Raw genomic sequence first — 24,181 nt, forward strand, 5'->3', positions numbered from 1 at the left:
CCTGTGGTGGGAACTGTAAATGCAGATTAAGTCAGTATTGAAGATGACCAGGCTAGTGGAATTAAACAGAAGTACACTAATGTACACAGTCTGGATGGGAGGGGAGTTTGGGGGAGAATGGACGGATATGTGTATATGTGTGGCTGAATCTGAATCCCTTCGCTGTTCACCTGAAACTGTCACAACGTTAATTGGCTATACCCCAATACAAAATAAAAAGTTTAAAGAAAAAAGAAGAAAACCTAACAGCAACAAAAAAAGTACACTGACCACTAAAAGCACTGATTCAAGTGTTTTGGGGAGTACAAAGGAAGTAAAAAGTGTGTTGGGAGCATAACCTGGTCTGGGCTTTCTGGTTGCTTCCCAGGAGAGGTAACACTGAAGCTGAATCGAAGAACAAACCTAAGGTGGAGGGAGAAGTGAGAGGAAAATAGGCAAGAAGAGACCAAGGCACACTCACAGTCATATGGGTCATTTGCTAACATGAGAAATGGGGGTGGAGAGAAAAACGGGCACCTCTTGTCTTTTAGGATTTGGGAATCTTTAGCTTATTTAGCGGAGAAGGCAATGGCACCCCACTCCAGTACTCTTGCCTGGAAAATCCCATGGACGGTGCAGCCTGGTAGGCTGCAGTCCACGAGGTCGCACAGAGTCGGACACGACTGAAACGACTTAGCAGCAGCAGCTTATGTAGGGGGAAGCTACGAAAGCGAAAGTGTTAGTCACACAGTCGTGTCTGACTCTTTGCAAACCCATGGACTGTAGCCCGCAAAGCTCCTCTGTCCATGGAATTCTCCAGGCAGGAGTACTGGACTGGGTAGCCATTCGTTTCTCCAGGGGATCTTCCCAACCCAAGGATCAAATCTGGGTCTCCAGCATTGCAGGCAGATTCTTTACCATCTGAGCCATCAGGAAAGCCCTAGTGTAGACATAAGAAGGGAGATTTATGGAGAAGAGGGTTGGTTAAGGACAAAATCCTGACAAGCATCAACATTTAAGGGGCAGGTTGAAGGAAAGCTGGGGTGGCAAGAGGGGTAGGAGCAAACACTGGAGAAACTAGCTAATGCTCTCAGCAAAGCTAAGGAGGGAGTCATCTCCAGAGTCACTGAAGATGAGGATGGAAAACTTCCCATTGGATCTGATAATTAGGAGGTCCCCTAGAGACTTTCGTGAGTGTACTTTTCACGAGGTGAATGGGACAAAACTCGGATTGCAGTGGCTTGAGTATATGGGGGTTTAGAAAATGGAGATGAACAGTATAGTCTGTGCCCAAATTTTCTAACTTCCTCTTTCTTTTCTTTCCCCATCCATGCTCAATTGCAATACAAAATTGTTCCCATTTGTTCCCTTGTATATATATAAAGAAGGCAATGGCACCCCACTCCAGTATTCTTGCCTGGAGAATCCCATGGGTGGAGGAGCCTGGTGGGCTGCAGTCCATGGGGTCACGAAGGGTCGGACACGACTGAGTGGCTTCACTTTCACTTTTCACTTTCATGTATTGGAGAAGGACATGCCAACCCACTCCAGTGTTCTTGCCTGGAGAATCCCGGGGATGGCGGAGCCTGGTGGGCTGCCGTCTATGGGGTCGCACAGAGTCGGACATGGCTGGAGCGACTTAGCAGCAGCAGCAGCATACTCAGAGCTGTATCTAAAACATAATAATCACTCAATAAAATTTTGTTGCATGATAACCACCCCCCCCCACCTCTAACCCACAGAGGGAGCTGTAAGAAAATCACTTCAACCTGTAGAGAAAGAAAGTCATAGGAGTGGGGGTAAGGGGAAGGGTTAACCTATAGAAAGAGCCAGAAGAAACTCCTAAGGCGATTAACCACACACTCTCACCTCTAGGAGGAGCATCAAGCTTCTTGTCTTCCAGGCATTCCCAAGGAAAACTTGTATGAGGAATCTTCATCAAGGAGTACTCTGCTTAGGTAATAATTATTCATATATACCTAATATAGACCTTCTGTTTGTGGCATGTGATACCAACTTTCCATTTATAAAAGCAAAGTGAAGATTTCAGTTAACATAAACTTAGCAAATAATATTTTTAAAGACATGTATTTTAAAGATAAATATAACAAAGAAAAAGTGAGTTCACTTAAACATCAAAGTAAAATCATAAATCAGAACTTAGATCCAGGAATGGATTGGGTCACAGTGATGTGTGGAATTGTTGGTATGAAGAGGTTAAACTCTATTGAATCTGTGGGAGGGGTGCCTCTTTGGAGCCTCTTCTGGGATTCTGATTCTGCTCACTCTTCTGTGAAGTGTGGAAAGAGAAGTCGGGCATGTCTGTAGCTTCTGAGAAGTTACCTCCCTCTCACCTTGGTCTCTTCTTGCCTGTCTATTTCTGTCTCACTTCTCTCTCCACCCTAAGGGGAACTTAGTTGGGGTTCTGGGAGAAGAAACCTAAAGAGTGCTTGAGGCCTGATTTCCTAGGTCCTGGTTTGCTTGGAATTGAGGGGTTTTCTGGGGACTTTCAGTGCTAAGGCAAGGAAAATCCTGGGCAAACTGGGACCAACTGGTCGCCCTAAATGGTTTCTTGCCTGGCCTCGATGTGGTTTTCCTTCAGTTTGTTTCCTTAATGATCTCTTCTGACTGAAGTAGAGGTGAGTGTTCCAAAGCTAAAATCAGAATGTTGCCCTCAGAGAAAGAAGCTTCTAGACTGGGTCACTGAGGTCTACTTGCTTTGGGCAAAAAGAAGTTTTGGTGTAATCCTTTTGGTGACTACACTGAAGTTTGAGGTGAAAGACAGAGCTAGTAAAGTGTTTATTTGTCTGAGTCTATTCTTCAGGCATTTATCTCCCTCTGGAACCTATGGGGTTGGATTGAGAGGAGGGGGGAACTTTGGCTGTTGTAAGTAGTAGGTCAAGAATTCTACGATTTATAATCCTAATGTTGTATATTTTCTCCTCTAAGACAAAATTAACATTTCATAATAGTGTTTTAAATTATTTTCTTTTTTAAGAAGTGTCTTTCTTCATTCATTTAAAAATTATAAATTATGAGAGGAAAAGTTCATTATAAACAGTTTAAACCTTATAGAGGTATGTGAAGTAAATAAATGCCTCCCCCCAGCCTTTTCACTTATAGTTTGATTTGTATGCCTAATTACCTGTTTCTATATATATGTGAACATGCTTATAACATACATGTGCATATTTTATAACTTTTTATTGAAGCATAACATACGTAGAAAAAAGTGTTCGGCTTGATGAATTATTACAACTGGATGGTCTGTGGAATGCTCTGGCATGTTCTGTGTGACCTGGGTGATGGTTACATGGTTTTATTTGTGATCATTCATAGAGGGCAAGTGGCTAGAAGTGGGCATTCAGGGCACTTCAAGTGTTCTGGAATGTTCTGTGTGATCTAGGTGATGGCTATATGTATTTATTCCGTTTGTAGTAACTTATAAGGGGGTGAATGGCTAGATACAGACATTAGAGAGTGCTTCAGAATGTCTTGAATTTTCTATGTTGACCAGGATGATGATTTATGGGTTCATTTTTAGCAATTGTGTAGTATTCCCATATAAGAACATTCCATAATTTATTTAATTAACCTTTAATTGATGGTCATTTAAGTTCTTTATAATTTATTAGTATACACAAATAATACTATTTTTGTTTCTACAAGTATTTCTGCAGAAGAGAGTCTTAGAAGTGATAAATTATTGAGTCAAAGGGTATGTGCATTTGTTTATTATGTTCCTTTTGAAAAGATAGTACATTTATTTGTTTAAAAATTATACAGGTACAAAAGGGTGGACGATGAAAAGTCTCTCTCCTGTCTTCATTCCCCAGCCACCATAGCTCCTCTTCCCCATAGCAACTATGTTTTTATTTTCTTGTGTATCCTTATAGGGAAAGTTTGCATATATGCAAACAAATTAATCAATATATTCCTTTTTTCCAAAAATTTGCATATATAATAGCATATTTGTATGAGCTATTACTGTGTAATCTCCCCTTCCTTCCCCCTGAAACCTTAGTGACTTAAAATAGTTCGTTTATTCTCATGAGTCTACGGGTAAGCTGAGTGGTTCTGCTGTTCAGGCTCAGCAGATCAAAAAGAAATTACTGAGACAACTTGGGAAGTTTGAATATGGACTGTGAATTAAATAATGTTATTTTACAAATTTTTTCAATCAAGGGTTCAAAATTCAGGGTCAGAATTCATGCAGATTCATTTAGTTGTCATGTTTCTTTAGTTTTCTTTAGACTAGAATAGCTCCCCTACTTTTTTCATCTTTTTTTAAATATAAATTCATTTATTTCAATTGGAGGCTAATATTCATTTCAGAGAGTCTGGGCCAGTTGTCTTGTATAAGGTCTTGTATTTGGATTTGTCAGATTGTCTCCTCATGATTAGATTCAGTTAAACATTAGATTAGTTAAACCTTTTTGGCAGGAATACCACAGGTGATTCTCATTGCATCACATCAGGAGGTACATGACGTCAGTTGTCCCATTCAGTTCAGTTCAGTTCAGTTCAGTTCAGTCGCTCAGTGATGTCCGACTCTTTGCGACCCCATGAATCGCAGCACGCCAGGCCTCCCTGTCCATCACCAACTCCCGGAGTTCACTCAGATTCACGTCCATCGAGTCAGTGATGCCATCCAGCCATCTCATCCTCTGTCGTCCTCTTCTCCTCCTGCCCCCAATCCCTCCCAGCATCAAGAGTCTTTTCCAATGAGTCAGCTCTTCACATGAGGTGGCCAAAGTACTGGAGCTTCAGCTTTAGCATCATTCCTTCAGAAATCCCAGGGCTGATCTCCTTCAGAATGGACTGGTTGGATCTCCTTGCAGTCCAAGGGCCTCTCAAGAGTCTTCTCCAACACCGCAGTTCAAAAGCATCAATCCTTCGGTGCTCAGCCTTCTTCACAGTCCAACTCTCACATCCATACATGACTACTGGAAAAACCATGGCCTTGACTAGACGGACCTTAGTCAGCAAAGTAATGTCTCTGCTTTTGAATATACTATCTAGGTTGGTCATAACTTTTCTTCCAAGGAGTAAGCGTCTTTTAATTTCATGGCTGCAGTCACCATCTGCAGCGATTTTGGAGCCCCCCAAAATAAAATCTGCCACTGTTTCTACTGTTGCCTCATCTATTTCCCATGAAGTGATGGGACCGGATGCCGTGATCTTCGTTTTCTGAATGTTGAGCTTTAAGCCAACTTTTTCACTCTCCTCTTTCACTTTCATCAAGAGGCTTTTTAGCACCTCTTCACTTTCTGCCATAAGGGTGGTGTCATCTGCATATCTGAGGTTATTGATATTTCTCCCGGCAATCTTGATTCCAGCTTGTGTTTCTTCCAGTCCAGCGTTTCTCATGATGTACTCTGCATATAAGTTAAATAAGCAGGGTGACAATATACGGCCTTGACGTACTCCTTTTCCTATTTGGAACCAGTCTGTTGTCCCATTGGTGATGCCAAATTTGATCACTCAGTCAAGGTAGTGTTCTCCAGATTTGTCCACTGTAAAAGTACATTTCCCCCTTTGTAATTAATGCTAAATTAGTATTTAAAAAACATGTCCAAGCAGTACTCCCAGCACCTGATAAACTAAGTCAATTGGTCACTGTAACTTTCATGAGCACCTTGCTATTTGAATATAGAGCATCACCTGTGAATAAAGTACAAGATTTTTTAAGGAAAAAAAAAAAAATGATGTGACCATGTACATGTCCTGTTCCCCAACAACTTTCACCCAGTAGTTTCAGCATTCATTAGTGATACCTACCTGGGTCAGTTTTTAAGATGGTGGCTGCAAAATATTTTACTAATTCTGACATTCCTTCCATATTTATTAGCTAGCATTCTTCTGTAAAGAAACCTGCCCCCTTTTTTGCATATCAATGTGTTATAACCCATTACCTTTATTTTATTATACTGTTGCATGAACAGACAGATCATTGGAACGAAGCAAAAAGTCCAGAAATAGACCCAAGTATATATGAAATTTTAACATATAGTAAAGCCTTACATTGTACACTGGAATAAACTCCAAATGGATCTGAATGTAAGAGATGAAACCATGTAAGTACTGTAAGAAAACATGGATGAATTCCTTTATGATTTTCTCCTGGATGTGGAGAAAGTCTTTCTAAGAATGACTCCAAATCCAGATACAATGAAAAAGATGGATAATTTCAACCTCAAAAAATAGAAACCTGTTGCATGGGGGAAAAAAGCATGGTCAAAAGAAACACGACAAAACTGGGAGAAATACTTATTTAAAGGGCTAATATCCCAAAAATATATATAATGAAGTCTTAAATTCCATAGGGATGGAAAGGCTAAAAATCACAAGAGGAAAATGGGCAAAAATATGAAGACACAGTTCATAGAAGAAAATAAACAAATGACCCTTAAATATATGAAAAGATATTCAACTTTATACACAGTAAAGTGAAAGTGAAAGTTACTCAGTCGGGACTCTTTGTAACCCCATGGCCTATACAATGCATGGAATTCTCCAGGCCAGAATACTGGAGTGGGTAGCCTTTCCCTTCTCCAGGGGATCTTCCCAACCCAGGGATCAAACGCAGGTCTCTCACATTGCAGGCGGATTCTTTACCAGCTGAGAGATGCAAATACGCTTTTTAAAGAAATATGTAGTCTACTTGACTATCTGGGTCATTTGGGGAGGAGGGTGAATGAATGAATGCACTACTGGGTCCTTATATTTACCAGTCGGGCCTGCCACTTAATAGTCAAATGAATGAATGAATAATTGAATGAATAAAGTGGCTGCTGCTAAGTCGCTTCAGTCGTGTCTGACTCTGTGTGACCCCATAGACGTCAGCCCACCAGGCTCCCCCGTCCCTGGGATTCTCCAGGCAAGAACACTGGAGTGGGTTGCCATTTCCTTCTCCAATGCATGAAAGTGAAAAGTGGAAGTGAAGTCGCTCAGTCGTGTCTGACTAGCGACCCCTTGGACTGCAGCCTACCAGGCTCCTCCGTCCATGGGATTTTCCAGGCAAGAGTACTGGAGTGGGGTGCCATTGCCTTCTCCTGAATAAAGTAGAGGCAACCTCTATGTTTTCTTTAGTTCCCTCTCCCTTTTTTTGTTTCCATATCAAAATTCCTTTCCAAATTTTTCTCCCTAATTTCCCTCTTGTGTCTATTTGTTAACTAAAGTAAAACTTTAAGTATGGCCAATAGCATAAAATAAAAAATTTTAAATGTTGTAAGTTTTAAAGGAAACTTAAATGTTAACATCTAAAGTACTAGAAAAAGTCTGGCTTTCTTATCTTGCTATAAGTATTCTCTCATGTACCACAATAAGGAAATTGAAAAATAATTTATCAATGAAATCATTCCAACATTTTTGTGATCTTATTACTAAGACTACTTCTAACAGTTTTGTTGCAAAACTGCAGTATTTTAACTTTACTCTTGTGAATTGATTTGGGACTGTAACCGTCATAACTTTGATTCCTCAAGAAAATGTATTCCAGGCACCAAAAAATGAATATCTCAATAAATGTTTGAAATATAACACACTTGAAAGTTGAAGGTCTGCATGTTTCTGAGTGCCTATTGATTGAATTTGTTAATAAGACCTTAAGCAGTTGTTTTTTTTTTCCTACCACTAGAAATTCTGGGTATATTTTTCTATTACAGTTAATTTTCAACTTGTAAAATAAGACATTCTTCAAATGTTGATTTTTTATCTCAGAACTTTAATGAGTCACTTGATTTTACAAGCCCAGAAAAACAGCCCCCCCCCCACCAGACAGTCTTAGAAATCGATCTTGTTTTCTTTAATACAGTAATTATAAATTGATACAATAAATATTACTTTGAAATTTCCCTCAGTTGAAAGACACTATAGAAAAATCTACAGATCTGCTTTCTCCTTATCTTTGTGCATCTTTAGGAGTTTTGATAGCCTATGTAAATAAAGATTCTGATTAGCAGCAGTTTAGAACAGAAAAACATTTTGCAGGGCCTTTTTTTTTAAGGCTTTGATGAATGTGAATACAAATTGAACTGGGACAACTAGGGGTTTGAGGTTAAAAGTGAGGTTTCAGCCTTTCAATAGCTTATTGTAAAAGGACTATACACTAACTGGAGAATACCTGAAAAATAATGGGAAACAGACAAAATTTCAAGTGAAAATGAAAATCACCATAATTACACCAGGTGGAAATAACTATATGTTTGTGGGTTTTTTCTAGATAATTGAGTTAATACTCTCTATATAATATTTTAGTCTATGAAAGCACTTAAACATTGAGAGTATTTTTTAAAGAAATGATCTTCCAGGGTATTTAGGCTTTATGGGTTCTCACACTGCTATGGTGAATGGTTTAAGAATCTGCATCTTGAAATCAATTCATAGAAGTCCTGTTTTGATTACCTGCAGATGTCAGTGTGGATCTGAGTGTGATTCAACAGTTTGTTCCAGGATGTGGGGAGATAGTTGAAGTCCAGTTGTGAACCAGTTGCTTATTAAACAAACACTAATTTAGTTTGGATGAGAGATGTGAGTTGCAAGGGCCTTAACTCGCCAAAATTTCTTTTGACACAATTTTAATAAGCATGGATATATTCTCTAGTTACAGAGGTTCACAGAAGATTATACCCTCTTGTTCCTGCTTCTGATTGCTTGACCAGTCTTTCTGAAATTTGTCATAGTGCTAGAGAAGTGGAGTTGGTGTTCTTGGGCTTATTCAATTTGACTTCAACCCAGATGGCAAGTCTAGGGGATATATTACAAGCTGTGTTGGTTTACTTTCTACTGTTATCACATATTTATACACAAAGTTTAAAACCCATAATTTCTACTCTCAAAGAGCATCGTCTCTGCCATTCCTTCCGATTGTTCCTTTCTTTTTTTATGTTATCCCACTCTCATCCAACTTCATAACACACAAAGTCAAGAGTGTTTATTAGGCTGGGAAATTGTCAGAGACTAGCAGGGGTTCATCATGGCAAAACCCTGTTCTTTCTTGAGTCACAACAAATTACCATCTGTTTCATAAGCTAGCAAGCTTCCTCTCAGCTATAATTTGCTATATATATTGGTACATAAATTGTTGGTAGCTTCTGTTTACCTAGCAACAGAATCTGTTTGGCAGAAGGTGGTGGGAAAGAAGGCTTTTCTTTTTTTTTTTAAGACAGTTTCTTCATCTTCAAATTTTTTTCAAGTGCAAGAAAGGCAGATGTACTGGCCCAAACGATCTGCCTTTTTTTTTTTAAAATCATTTTAACCCAACTTGCCTAGTAAATGCTGACTTTGGAGATCATTTTTGCTACTTTGATTACCTCAAATATAACTGAATGCCCTCCTAAAAATTCTTTTTTTTCTGTTATATGTAAATTTTGTACAATCACTTTGAAAAACTGCCTTGACCTTGTAGCTATAGCTGCTTTCGAGTGTTTTAACTTCACTTGTGGGTTTTGCATGCTAAATTTACATGTCAAGAGCATTGGTCAGGAGACAGAGAAAGAGAAATACTGTATGGCATCACTTATATGTGGGATCTAAAAAAAAAAGTCAAACTGATAGACACAGAGAGTAGAATGGTGTTTGTGAGAGGTTGGGGGAAATAGGGAGGTGTTGGTCAAAGGGTACATACTTCCAGTTAAAAGATGAGTAAGTTCTGAGGATCTAATGTACAGCCTGGTAACTATAGTTAATAATACTGTGTTGTATACTTAAAATTTGCCAAAGAAGAGATTGTAAGCATTCTAGCCAGGAAAAAAAAAAAGGAATTAGGTGATGGATATGTTTATTGTTCATTAACTTGATTGTGTAATCATCTCACTGTACCAAATGTACCAAATCATCATGCTGTACACTTTAAATACATTGCAATTTCACTTGTCACTTGTACCTCAGTAAAGCTGGGAAAGGGCAGGAAGAGCATTGGTCAGGGCCTGGTGGTCTTTAAATTAAGTGTAACTAAATCAAGCACTATGATGTCTGCATTACTTTAATTTTCCTTTGATTGAATAAGTTCTACATTCCTATCTGTTCACTTTCTTAGCTTTCTAATCAGCAGAGCAATGTGTCTGCTGAAAGGAAAAAAAGACAGAGGGAGAAAAAACATTCTGACATTCTCTTCATGTTAGTTATAGATATCAGATGCTGTTAAAGGCCAGAGTGTATTTTATGCATTCATTTTGAGCAGGGAAGGAAGTGTTGTCCTGTCAACTTCCTTCACAAAATTCCAGGCTATAATTTGCTGTGGGCTTACTGCAGGCTCATGCCTTGTTGCAAATGACTGGTTTTCCATTTTGATCTGCAACTGTTGTAGAGTTTGCTATGAAAAGGCAAGGTGGAGGTTACTAACCTACTCTTCACTCCAAAAGAAAAAAAAGAAAAGAAAGAGGAAGGGATCAAAAGGAAAAAGAACTTCTGTATCATCCTAAGGTTTTGACACTGGTTATAAGAAAAGGATATGGCAGAATTGTTATATAGACAGAGTTCTTTTGACCAGAGTGTCTCCATGTCTTCCTTTTGCAGTCTTTGTTTCTGCTCTCTTCAGTCCCTGATTCTGCACTTGCCCAGTGTTGCAAGGGACATGGGAATTAACTGGGATGAGGAGATAGTTTTTCTGCCTCCATTGTTAATACAAACACTTATTCTTGCCTCTCTCCCAGTAATGCCAGTCAGGTAGGTGAGGAATTATCCATCTTAAGCCATGAGATTGAGACCCATTTTTGTAGAAAAGATGTGCTTAGTCACTCATCTCTTTGTGTCCAACGCTTTTCTTCTCCATGGACTGTAGCCCGCCAGGCTCCTCTGTCCGTGGGGATTCTCCAGGCAAGAATACTGAAGTGGGTTACCATGCCCTCCTCCAGGGGATCTTTGCAACCCAGTGATCAAACCCAGGTCTCCCGCATGGCAGGCGGGTTCTTTACTGTCTGAGCTACCAGGGAAGCCCATAGAGAAGACAGTGAAAGGCAAATAAGGGAAGATGAATTCACCAGAGAGGAGCTGGCAGAAGAAAAGCAGAGGACTGGGCTTTCAGGACATGAGGGAGACATAAGAAGAATCTGGGAGTGAATGATCAATGAGGGAAGCTCATTGTCTCACCTAAGCAACACTTCTTAGGCAGTGGGATGTACTAGGGACAAGAGGTGGGAAAAACAGTCCTCTTTAGAGAGGAGAAATTTTAGATGGTAATGACTGGGGGAAAAATGGTGGAGGAGGCCCCAAATGTCTTTAGTGGCTTCTTAGCTATAAAGAAGGTACAGAAGCCAGATTGCCGAGGACCAAGAAAGCAATACAGGCATGTAAGGAAGTTTTTATTCTAAAAGTTTGCCAGCATTTAGATACTGGTAGCAACAAGGAGAGCAGGGTTACTTGTAGAGTAGTTGTTACTGTTGTTACTGATTAGATTGAAGAGCCCATGGGACAAGTGAGAAATCAGAGGATCCTATTGAGTACTGCTATCCAATAGAACTTTCCATGGCAGATTGTATGTCGATGTATGGCAAAACCAATACAATATTGTAAAGTAATTAGCCTCCAATTAAAATAAATAAATTTATATTTAAAAAACTAAAATAAAAATTTTAATGTACAGAATAAAATAAATAAATAAATAAAAATTAAACAACAACAACAAAAAGAACTTTCCGCAGTGATGGAAGTGTTCTGCCTCTGCACTGTCCCATCAGGTAATCTCACATGGCTATCGAGCACTTGAAATGCGGCTAGTGCGATTATGGAACTGAATTTTTCATTTCATTTGATTTTAATTCATTTACATTCAAATAGCCACACATGGCTAGTGGCTACCATACAAGACCGTGCAAGTTTGGAGGGAGAGGGTAAATGTGGGAGTAGAAAGGTAGGAAAGGGTGAATTCTACAGCAGAGAGGGAGAGAATAACTTAGAGAGTACTAAGAAAAAGAATCACATCTCCAGTAGCTAAGGGAGTTACACCCATAGCTTCAATTTTTTCAGCAACCTTTCTCAAGCTCATCTACTAAGAATGGGGGTGTTGGGATAAAGAGGCCTTGGGGACCTGAAGAGAAAGACTGGAATATTCACAGTGTAAGGTATATAAGGAACAACTGGGCAGTGATGAGAGCCAAACTGTAGTTGACAGTATGAATTAGTGGTGGGCCAAGTCTAAGGGGCTCAATATGGTGAAATTTTTACTGGGCCAAGTGTGTGCAATTCCATATAAGGTTCTTTTTGGAATAAGAAATGAGCTAAAAGGATCTGGAAAAGATTATCATGCAGTTTAAGCTTTGGAAGTTATGTTTAAGTGTATCTCAGCAGCTCTATTACTCTACCATAAACGTTTCCTGGTAAATTTCATTTTTTTTCTTGTGAATTTAAGCCTTGATAATATAAAATATATTTGAAAGAATTTCACTAGATATGTTGGGCTTCTTCTGCCTAGGTGGTGTTTGGTTATCAGGTGACCAGCCGGATTCCATTGCTTGTTCTCCTCATGATAGAGTTTGTGGGTAGTTCACCCATCGCTAGTATGGGGTAAAGGTGACAGGAGGCTTCCTCATAGCTATAAAAATTATAGCACTGTGCAAATCAATGGCTAGTTGATTAACACCTTTTCCAGATGTCCTAGGGGCAGAGGAGATGCTTATTGCAATAAAGATCTTATTTGTGGGAAGGGATAAAAATTAAAGGAATAAGCAGATAGGAATAGAAACTGATCAGCTGGAGTTTTTCTGTATGTCAACAGCATCAAAAGAATTATGAACCAAAGAGGTTTTTTTGTTTTTTTTTTTTAAGTCAAAGTACAGACAGATGTAGACAGCAGTTTAAAAACTTGGTTTTAAAATGGAAATCTCCAAGCATAAAATTTTAACTTCAGAAAAAAAGTGTGCACTTTGGCTAACTAATCAACCCTGTGGATGTTTCCAAGTAAGTCTTTAATTCTTGTTTTTGTTGCAGCCTAACACTCTTGGGAAAGGCTAGTTTATGTCAAAAGCCCATGACTAATAACACTCATCAGAACTCCTCCTCTAACACTAAAAAAATGAGCACAATGTGTCTCATTTAATACATTCCAATGGCCAGAAATGGAGAACATGACCTCTCCATTCTATAGCGTTCCAGCCAAGGCTTTAAAGAGAAATAAAACATATATTGAATCCTCAGCTTGCCAATATCACACCTAGGCCATTGACTTGCCAGTTGTTTTATCCATCGAGACAGAGAATCTGCTATATCAAACATTCCCTCATATAAACCCTGATACCAGAGTATGTCAACCTGCCTAAGCAATCTCAGTAGCTCCAACCAAATGAAATTTCCAAAGATGAGAACCCTTCCCTGGTGGCTCAGACAGTAAAGAATCTGTCTACAATGCAGGAGGCCCAGGTTTGATACCTGGGTTAGGAAGATGCCCTGGAGAAGGAAATGGCTACCCACTCCAGTATTCTTGCTTGGGAAATCCCAGGGACAGAGGAGCCTGGTGGGCTACAGTCCATGGGGCCGCAAAGAGTTGGACAAGACTGAGTGACTAAAATACACACACACACACACACAAGCAACCTGAATAGCTCCAACCAAATGAAATTTCCAAAGATGGGAACAAAATCATGGAAAGTAGAACCTGGTGTGCCTCTAAGGTATAAGGAATAACTCAGAAATTCTAGAATTTTAATCTGTTCATTCAGGCATTTGTTAGTTATCTTCCAAGAACCCCTAACATTGGGGTAAGGTGGGAAGAGGATGGAGATTCAAAGACAGTATGAGATCTGGCCCGCAAAGATCTTGGACAAAGCAATTTGATAACAATTAGGTAATGGCAACCCACTCCAGTATTCTTGCCTAGAAAATCCCATGGACAGAGGAACATGGTAGGCTCCTACAGTCCATGGGATCACAAAGAGTTGGACACAACTGAGCGACTTCACTCACTCACTCAGGTACTTAGTAAAGGCCAGAAGGGTGACTAGAACCTGTCCTCTTAAATATAAAAGAGATATGTGATAGCATGGAAAGAACCCTGGACTAGTGTGTCTAAAGCCAGTTTTGTCATGAATTGAATGGATCATCTTGGCCTGAAACGAAGTCCTTAGTTGTTGTTCAGTCACTCAGTCGTGTCTAACTTTTTGTGACCCTGTGGACTGCAGCATGCCAGGCTTCCCTGTCCTTCACCATCTCCTGGAGCTTGCTCAAACCCATCCATGTCCATTGAGTGAGTGATACCATCCAACTATCTCATCCTCTGTTGTCCCCTTCTCCTGCCTTCAATCTTTCTCAGCATCAAGGTCTTTTCCAATGAGTTGACTCTTCACATCAGGTGACCAAAGTATTGGAGCTTCAGCATCAGTCCTTCTAATGAATATTCAGAATTGATTTCCGTTAGGATGGACTGGTTTGAGCTCCTTGCAGTCCAAGGGACTCTCAAGAGTCTTCTCCAACACCACAAGTCCTTAGCTGGTCTTCCTATAACATGAAGATGGTGCTACTTGGTAAGCTGGCTTCTGCAGAGGGCTTCTTAGAACATCAAATGAGAGAGATCATGGTGGTGAGAGTCTTGCCTGGGTGGGGGGCCATGCTGGCTAATTCCTAAAGCCCTTTCCCACTCATAAGATTCTAGGATTTTGTGGTAGCAGAGGTAAAAGTGCTTTAAAAAATGTTAAGAACTCTAAAATGTGACATTTGTGTCATTCTTATCATTATAAATGCTCCTTGTGGACTCCTGGTGGCTGATGCTCTCCCTCTCTCTGCTGATGGGCCCACCCCAAGGTGCACTTCCTGACTTCCAGGCCAGGGTTCTCTTTCTGACCCTTTAACATCTCTCAAAAATTAATAAGCTGACTGACCAGCAGAGAATTTCCCAAGGAAGTCCCTACTATTTTCCCACTCCCACAGACATTTATTTTCTCTTCCCTGACAGAGTATAAACTTCACTACAGGCCACTGAACAAAATAATATCTTCTTTTAAAATCATTAAGCTGAGTGACCAGGCAACTTGAAATATAGGAAGGCTTTTCCCGGGAAGGTCAGGTCACCACCATCCCCGCAGCCTTAAGCATTTATCTTCCCTTCCCCATCAGAATGCAAGCAGTGTTATGTGGCAGCCTGGGTGAGAGGGGAGTTTGGGGGAGAATGGATACATGTATATGTATGGCTGAGTCCCTTTGCTGTTCACCTAAAACTATCATACCATTGTTAATCAGCTATACTCCAGTACAAACTAAAAAGTTCGATTAAAAATAATCAAGTCTGCCTTTGACCACAAAAAGGAAAAAAAAAAAAGAATGCAAACTGTCATATTACCCACTGGACGGACACTCTTTGGGCCTCCCAAATAGGCCACGTTTAGCTACAGGAAGCAAGAAAATAAACAGGGAGCTCTTGGTGTAGGTTAGCCATGGGTTAATGAGAGGTTTCATTTAACTCTAGGTGGTCAGCAGCGTTCCACCCCACCTCTCCCAGAGTATGCTATTGTCCTAAGTGAAAAGGCCCAAGGGTAATGCTTAGAAATGAGTTTAAGCTGTTATACATCAACTAAGGACAAAGTCTCCCATGCTTCTGTGCTTACAGCCTTGCTCTATACCATTTCCTTTCGACCTAGCATGTATTACCTTGGATTGTTTATAATTTTTCCAAAGCATATAGCACATATTCCTTACCAGAACCCTTGTAGTCCCTTGAACATTGAGCAAAATGTTCTGTACACAATAGTCACTAGATTTGAAAAACAAATTCCAAGGAATGTAGAAAATACGATCTTTCAAAGTATTTACAGTCCAAAAGAAATCATACTGATACTAATCCAAGAAACTTGGAAGTCTGTTTGCTTCCACACTTTCACCTCAAATAATGCAGATTGGTTTAACAGCCCACCATGTCTCACTAATGTGCATGTCTGGTTACCTCTGGCAGTCAGTGCTGGGATCTGGGAGTGGAGTTTGGGCATTAGTTAGCTTTGCCAGTGACTGTGATATATCATCTATAATATATGATACGTGATATAGCCAGCACAGCCAAACAAGTCACTCTGAGAGTGAGTTATTGGCTTTCTGGACAGAAAAGGTATTGGGTCAAGTCCAAAAACAGCACTGAATTTTCCTATTCTGTGAGCAGCAAGAAAAATGAGGGCCAAGGTGACCACAATCCTATCTAGCCCCTACATCTGCATTTACTGAGATGTTTTTAAAGTCCTTTATGTTAACCCCAGAGAGGCAGTAAAAACGGACCCAAACTGGAGAGATGTAAAGGGTGCCTTCCTGTCTCTTGGGACAATCAGGCAGCCTGCCAGCCTGGCCAGCTGAACAAGGCAACCTGCCTGGGGAGATCAGACAGAGGTTAGGCAAGGAACTGAAACCGTTCTGCAAGAGGGATGCTTCAGCCACGTCCGACTCTGTGCGACCCCATAGACGGCAGTCCACCAGGCTCCGTCATCCCTGGGACTCTTCAGGCAAGAACAGTGGAGTGGGTTGCCATTTCCTTCTCCAATGCATGAAAGTGAAAAATGAAAGTGAAGTTGCTCAGTCGTGTCCGACTCCCAGAAATCTCATGGACTTCAGCCTACCAGGCTCCTCCGCCCATGGGAGTGGGTTGCCATGCAAGAGGGATAGGAGTTTTGAAAAAATAATAGGGCAAGGAGGAAGCCGGTGATGGGAACTGGACCCTGAGGCAGAGGCCTATGGTCGAATACCATCCGGAACTGGATATCACCCTGAACTCGGCAAGTTCAGCCTGACCAGTCAATGGATGGCACCCTCAATCTCAGCTTGGATGAATCTTAGTTTTTCCAGTTGATTCATGTTATATTCAACACAAACTGTAGAGAGGTAAGGAGGAGAACAGATTTTCAGGCCTCCTTACCTCCCTCTGAAGCTGCAGCTAGTGTGTTTTTTTTCACCCAACACCTTCAAACAAAAGAGAGCCACATTAGCTTCCTTCTGGGAAAGGAAGGAACCAGACTCTCTGGGGTTTGGGTCATGCTTGCTACTGAGGCATTAATCAGGGTCCTGACATCACTGGAAAGGGCTGGTTTCCTCTTCACATATAGAATCATAAAGGGGGCACAACAGTCAAACAAAAGGCCAAGGAAACCTCTCCCAAAGATCCTATCAACTGCAGTTATGGACCAAGGAGTCTGGCCAAAAGGGAAAGCCCATTTTAGAAAAGGACCCTGTTTTTCCAGGCAGTGACATTCCTGTTACTCCGGATATGACTATAGTTCCAAAGAGGTCACTGGGGTAGAACTTAACTTCAGCTGGTGTTTCAGGAGTGGCCAATTACTCAGCGTATGGTTATTTTTCATTCTCTCCAGCTTAAGGAGCGTGGATATCCTACACTTAAGGTGGTGGCCATTACAATTTGATATCCTACCATCATGTTTAGCACAAGTATAGTTTTGAGAACTGCTTCCAGTTTCAGTGGGTGGAGCCTAATCAGTCTTAACAATCTTGGTAATGCTGGATATTTCAGATATACCTCGCTGCAAGGATTTGTGTAGAAATGGGTGAGCAACCCAGTTCACATTAATGAGAGATGAAGGAATGTTTGCTGTGAGGAAGAGTTCCTCATTGCTAAGAAAGCAGTCTCTTTCCCTCTAATATGTTGTCCTGTGTGGATCTGAGGTCTGAAACTGCCACAAACATCTCACTCAAGCTTGAGGATGAAGTCATTTTGGAGAGAATATCAGGACACAGAGAAGAGCAGGAAAAAGAAACTGGGGTTACAGTTATAATATCAGCCCTGAAGCTACCTGCCTCAGGACTTCCAGTTTTGTAAACCAAAACCTTTCTTGTTGGGGGTGTAGATGATGACGAAGAAAAACTGGCTAGTCACTGAGACTGGAAACTCCCGGATCATGCAGTGGGGACTCTGGAGGACTGGAGTCCACTTAACTAGACTCAGAGGAGCTTATAATTCAGAGGCCAGTTTATTCATTAACGATGGAATGTATGCCTTTCCAATGCCTGGAAGCCTTATGTCCTCTAACTTCCTTTCCCAGTATAGAGGTACCTGGGAGACCAAGTTGGTAGTAACAGTAGCCACAACAACAAATAATAATAATAACAAACAGCCTAATTTGCCTGAAGTTACATAGCTAATAAATAGAGCACAGGATTTGGACTCTGTTCTATGTGTGTCCAAAGCCCAAACCCTTTTAATAAAGTTTTTATTGGAGTATAGTTGATTTATAATGCTATATTAGTTTCGAGTGGACAGCAAAGTGAATCAGCTATACATGGGCATATATCCACTCTTTTTAAGATTCTTTCCCCATATACAAAGCCCAAACTCTTAACTATTAATTTGTCTAGCCTTGAGTGGCAATCAGGAGGTTTTTATGACTCAGTTCAGTCACTCAGTCATGTCCGACTCTTTGTGATCCCATGGACTGCAGCACGTCAGGCTTTCCTGTCCTTCACCATCTCCTGGAGCTTGCTCAAACTCATGTCCATTGAGTTGGTGATGCCATCCAGCCATCTCATCTTTGTCATCCTCTTCTTCTCCTGCCTTCAATCTTTCCCAGCATCAGGGTCTTTTCTAATGAGTCAGTTCTTCATATCAGGTGACCAAAGTTTTGGAGCTTCAGCTTCAGCATCAGTCCTTCCAATGAATATTCAGGACTGATTTCGTTTAGGATGGACTGGTTGGATCTCCTTGCAGTCCAAGGGACTCTCAAGAGTCTTCTCTAACACCACAGTTCAAACGCATCAATTCTTTGGTGCTCAGCTTTCTTTACAGTCCAACTCTCACATCCATACATGACTACTGGAAAAACCATGGACCTTTGTTGGTAAAGTAATGTCTCTGCTTTTTAATATGCTGTCAAGGTTGGTCATAACTTTTCTTCCAAGGAGCAAGCATCTTTTAATTTCATGGCTGCTGTCACAATCGACAGTGATTTTGGAGTCCAAGAAGATAAAGTCTGTCACTGTTTCCACTGTTTCACCATCTATTTGCCATGAAGTGAAGGGGCCAGATGCCATGATTTTTGTTTTCTGAATATTGAGCTTTAAGTCAACTTTTTCACTCTCCTCTTTCACTTTCATCAACAGGCTCTTTAGTTCTTTTTCACTTTCTGCCATAAGGATGGTGTCATTTGCATATCTGAGGTTATTGATATTTCTTCCAGCAACCTTGATTCCAGCTTGTGCTTCATCCATCCCAGCATTTCTCATGATGTATTCTGCATATAAGTTAAATAAGCAGAGTGACAATATACAGCCCTGATGTACTCCTTTCCTGATTTGGAGCCAGTCTGTTGTTCCATGTTTGTTTCTAACTGTTGCTTCTTGACCTGCATACAGATTTCTCAGGAGGCAGGTCAGGTGGTCTGAAATTCCCATCTCTTGAAGAATTTTCCAGAGTTTGTTATGATCCACACAGTCAAAGGCTTTGGCGTAGTCAATAAAGCAGAAGTAGATGTTTTTCTGGAACTCTCTTGCTTTTCCAATGATCCAACGGCTGTTGGCAATTTAATCTCTGGTTCCTCTGCTTTTTCTAAATTTTATGACTAACAAAAATAATAGAAACTTTTACTGAGCTCCTGTCTTACGGCAGGCCCTGTGCTAAGTGCACCATATGTATTACCAAATACTCCTCATAGTATTCCAGTGAGGGTAAATATTATTAGTATTCCCATTTCATGAAACTGAGGCTTGGAGAGATGGGTAATAAGTAGTGGGGTCACCTGGCATGTCTTTAAAGGAACCACCATTTTTTAGGGAATCATAACCAAGGGAGGGAAAGAAGGGGAGCACTTGGGTTGTCTCCTCTGTTCTGATCCAAAATATATCTCTCTGATGGCACAAAGAACTTAGGTCCACTTCCATAAACAGTACTGCAGACTAACAGACAACTTCTTATTATCCAAGTCTCCTTATTCAATACAGGTAGACCTCATTTTATTGTGCTTTGCAGATTTTTCATGTTTTACAAATTGAAGGTCCAAACAGATGTATTGGCACCATTTTCCACTGGCATTTGCTTGCTTTGTATCTCTGTATGACATTTTGGCAATCCTCACAATATTTCAAACTTTTTCATTATTATTTGTTATGGGATCAGTAATCTTTGATGTTACCACTGCAAGAAAAAATTACCAATCTATGAAATTTCAGATGATGGTTAGCGTTTATTAGCAATAAAATATTTTTAATTAAGGGATGCACACTGCTTTTCTTAGCTATAAGTGTGCCATTGTACACTTAATAGAATACAGTATAGTGTAAACACAGCTTTTATATGCACTGGGAAACCAAGGAAAAGTTTCATGACTTGCCTTATTGCATGCAGTATTTGCTTTGTTGTGGTGGTTGTGAACCAAGCCAGCAATATCTCTGAGGTATACCTAGATTCACACACCAAAAACTTCTGTGACGAAAGTTAACAGACTGATGCCTTATAGCTGAGATTTTAGAAGCTGTTCTCACAGTCCCTTGTTGATTTTGGGACACTACCCTCATCTTAATAGCACCAATGGTTAGAGTTTTTCTTGTTAATGTCAGTTTCAGAATGTGATGTGGGCTGGCCTTCTTCCTAGAGCCCAGAAGTCTACCTTGTTGATATCCTGTAGCCCTCTCCTTATTATCTTCAGCTTTTTTTGTGGTGTTGAATTGCCCATTCTTGCCTCAACCATACATCTTTGCACTAAACTCTGTTTCTTTTGGCTCTTTGCTATGTCTTTATTTTCTAATTTAATTGTATTAATTGGTCTATGTTTAGAAATCCTCTCTCTCCTGCAAAATGGCCAACTTCTTGTAGGCACTGACTGTGTTTTCTACTTCCTCCACATTCCCCACAGCACCAAAGAGAATGTTGAGCACGTAGTAAGCATTCAGTGAATGCTGATGGAATTGAATTATGAACTATTGTCTCATGTTCAGTCTTTCCTCAAGGGCTTTTGGTTAGAACATTTGGCCGGAATGCCACACAGACAAAACTGAATTAGGAAAAAAAATATGCAATATATGTTACAGTCAAGGCTCAGAATTTCACATTACCTAATATTTTGACTTCTTTTGAAATCAGTTAGTTATTATCTGGTCTCACAAATATCGCCTTTCTTTTCACATCTCCTAGGTAGGATTTTTCTTCTCTTTGCCCCCTAATTTCACATTTTTCCCTCTCAAACAAATCCTTGAGTGAGGTTTTTCTTCTTGCTGAAAAAGTCACTGTTGTGACCATCCCAGAGTGGCCTAATTCGGAACCTGTGTCATTTTACTTCTGTCTTCAATTTTCTTTTTTCTTTTCCTTTCTTTTTTTTTTTTTTTAACATTAACATGTAGACATCATGTAGACAACAACAGCTCAAAGGCAACATGTAGACAACAGCAGCTCAAAGGTGACAACAGAAATGGAGGGCCCAGCCCCTGCTGTCCTTGACAGAGCATCTGCACAAAATAAAGCACACAGTTTGAGAATTCCAGTGCAGGAGAAAACATAGAGGAGTCATCAATTTTAACCTAATTTGGCCCCTTAAAGAAGTCAGCACCCAAATCATTGCCAAAACTTTGCTTATTCCTACTGAAGAGTTCAAACCCCCTCTCAGAGTTGCAAGACCACTGTAGTCTCCTGTACTTTGTCCTCCATGCTCCAGACAATGCGGCCACAGTCCTGTATTCTTGGTGCCTGGGCAGAGCTATCGGGGGACAGTCTTTCCATCATGTCCTGTCTGCCACCTTCAGTGATGGGGTCTCCTTGAATTGACAAGTTCAGTAACTGGATTTAGGCAGCAGTGACCCCTCTTTAAGTAAATATGCATGAGAACTGACTCATATGAAGGTGGAAAAAGGCCCTTCCCCGGCACCCCATCCATTGCCCTGCACCTTTCTGCACCTGTGACTGTTTGCAATCTCCACCCTGCCAGCTTTGTTCCTCAGTAATCCCTGCTGAGGGAATTTGGGCCTGCTCTCCACAGTCACTTCCATCTGCACTTGGCTTTCGTCTTGAGTCCACAGTTCTGGCAAGTCCTGACTTCTTCAAAGCCAGTGTGAGGAGAGTGCACGTTCAAAATCATCTGCCTGGGTTGGAGCAAGTGGAAAATGGAAAACATGCTCATTTTGGAGTCATCTCATTCTTGTGGAAAAAATCTGAAATCTCTACTGGCTTATTGTTTGTAGGCTGCCAAACGTGTCTTTTTTTTCTTTTTTCCCCCAAGGCAGAAGAAACCATCTTTGAATCTCATTATTATTAACACAAAAATTATATGTAAAGCTTCTCCCACCCACTGCAAAATTGCCACATAAGGTAGGGTTAGGGTTTGGCTTCTTCTTGTTGATCACAAACAGTTCCCAACTGATCCACTTTGAGCAAATGCAAGATGTTGATCACTGTTTTGTTACCCCCAACTTCTAGAGAGTTTCTGTCCTGGAGATTTGTTAGCCCTCACCCACCCTGCTGCCTACTTCAACAAAAAAAATATATATATGAAAAACCTCATAAAACCAGCCTCTATTTCCTCAAAATGGTGGGTAATTGGAAACTAGAATATAGAATCATAGATTAAAAAAAAATCTAATATAAAGCCATTTTATTGTCTAGTACCATTCAGGATGAGAATCTAGTGTTTAATTTTTTTATTTTTGGCTGTGCTGAGTCCTTGCTACCACACAAGCTGTTCTCTAGCTGTGGTGAGCAGGCTTCTCATTGCAGTGGCTTTTCTCAGGGTGGAGCATGGGCTCTAGAGCACAGGCTCAGCAGCTGTACAACATGGGCTTGGTTGTTCCATAGCACATGGGATCTTTCCAGATCACGGATCGAACCCACGTCTCCTGCACTGGCACGTGGATTCTTTTTACTGCAGAGCCACCAGGAAAACCGAGAATAGTAGATTTTTAAAATAAGTTTTTATCAAAGTCTAAAAACACATGTGATCATCAACGTAGAGCCAGACATCCTGAAATGTGAAGTCAAATGGACCTTAGGAAGCGTCACTATGAACAAAGCTAGTGGAAGTGATGGAATTCCAGCTGAGCTATTTCAAATCCTAAAAGATGATGCTGTGAAAGTGCTGCACTCAATATGCCAGCAAATTTGGAAAACTCAGCAGTGGCCACAGGACTGGAAAAGGTCAGTTTTCATTCCAATTCCCAAAGAAAGGCAATGCCAAAGAATGCTCAAAATACCACAGAATTGCTCTCATCTCACATGCTACCAAAATAATGCTCAAAATTCTCCAAGCCAGGCTTCAACAGTACATGAACTGTAAACTTCCAGATGTTCAAGCTGGATTTAGAAAAGGCAGAGGAACAAGAGATCAAATTGCCAACATCCATTGGATCATTGAAAAAGCGAAAGAGTTCCAGAAAAACACCTACTTCTGCTTTATTGACGATGCCAAAGCCTTTGACTGTGTGGATCACAACAAACTCTGGAAAATTCTTCAAGGGATGGGAATACCAGACTACCTGACCTGCCTCCTGAGAAACCTGTATGCATGTCAGGAAGCAACAGTTAGAACTGGACATGGAACAACAGACTGGTTCCAAATAGGAAAAGGAGTATGTCAAGGCTGTATATTGTCACCCTGCTTATTTAACCTATATGCAGAATACATCATGAGAAATGCTGGGCTGGAAGAAGCACAAACTGGAATCAAGATTGCTGGGAGAAATATCAATAACCTCAGACATGCAGATGACACCACCCTTATGGCAGAAAGTGAAGAGAAACTAAAGAGTCTTTTGATGAAAGTGAGAGAGGAGAGTGAAAAAGTTGTCTTAAAACTCAACATTCATAAAACTAAGATCATGGCATCTGATCCCATCACTTCATGGCAAATAGATGGTGAAACAGTGGAAACAGTGTCAGACTTTATTTTTGGGGGGCTCCAAAATCACTGCAGATGGTGACTGAAGCCATGAAATTAAAATATGCTTGCTCCTTGGAAGAAAAGTTATGACCAACCTTGACAGCATATTAAAAAGCAGAGACATTACTTTACCAACAAAGGTCCATCTAGTCAAAGCTATGGTTTTTTCCAATAGTCATATATGGATGTGAGAGTTGAACTATAAAGAAAGCTGAGTGCCAAAGAATTGATGCATTTGAACTGTGGTGTTGGAGAAGACTCTTGAGAGTCCCTTGAACTGCAAGGAGATCCAACCAGTCCATCCTAAAGGAAATCAGTCCTGAATATTCATTGGAAGGACTGATGCTGAAGCTGAAGCTCCAATACTTTGGCCACCTGATATGAAGAACTGACTCATTGGAAAAGACCTTGATCCTGGGAAAGATTGAAGG

This window comes from Ovis canadensis, chromosome X (assembly GCF_042477335.2).
Source record: "Ovis canadensis isolate MfBH-ARS-UI-01 breed Bighorn chromosome X, ARS-UI_OviCan_v2, whole genome shotgun sequence".
Taxonomy (NCBI): Eukaryota; Metazoa; Chordata; class Mammalia; order Artiodactyla; family Bovidae; genus Ovis; species Ovis canadensis.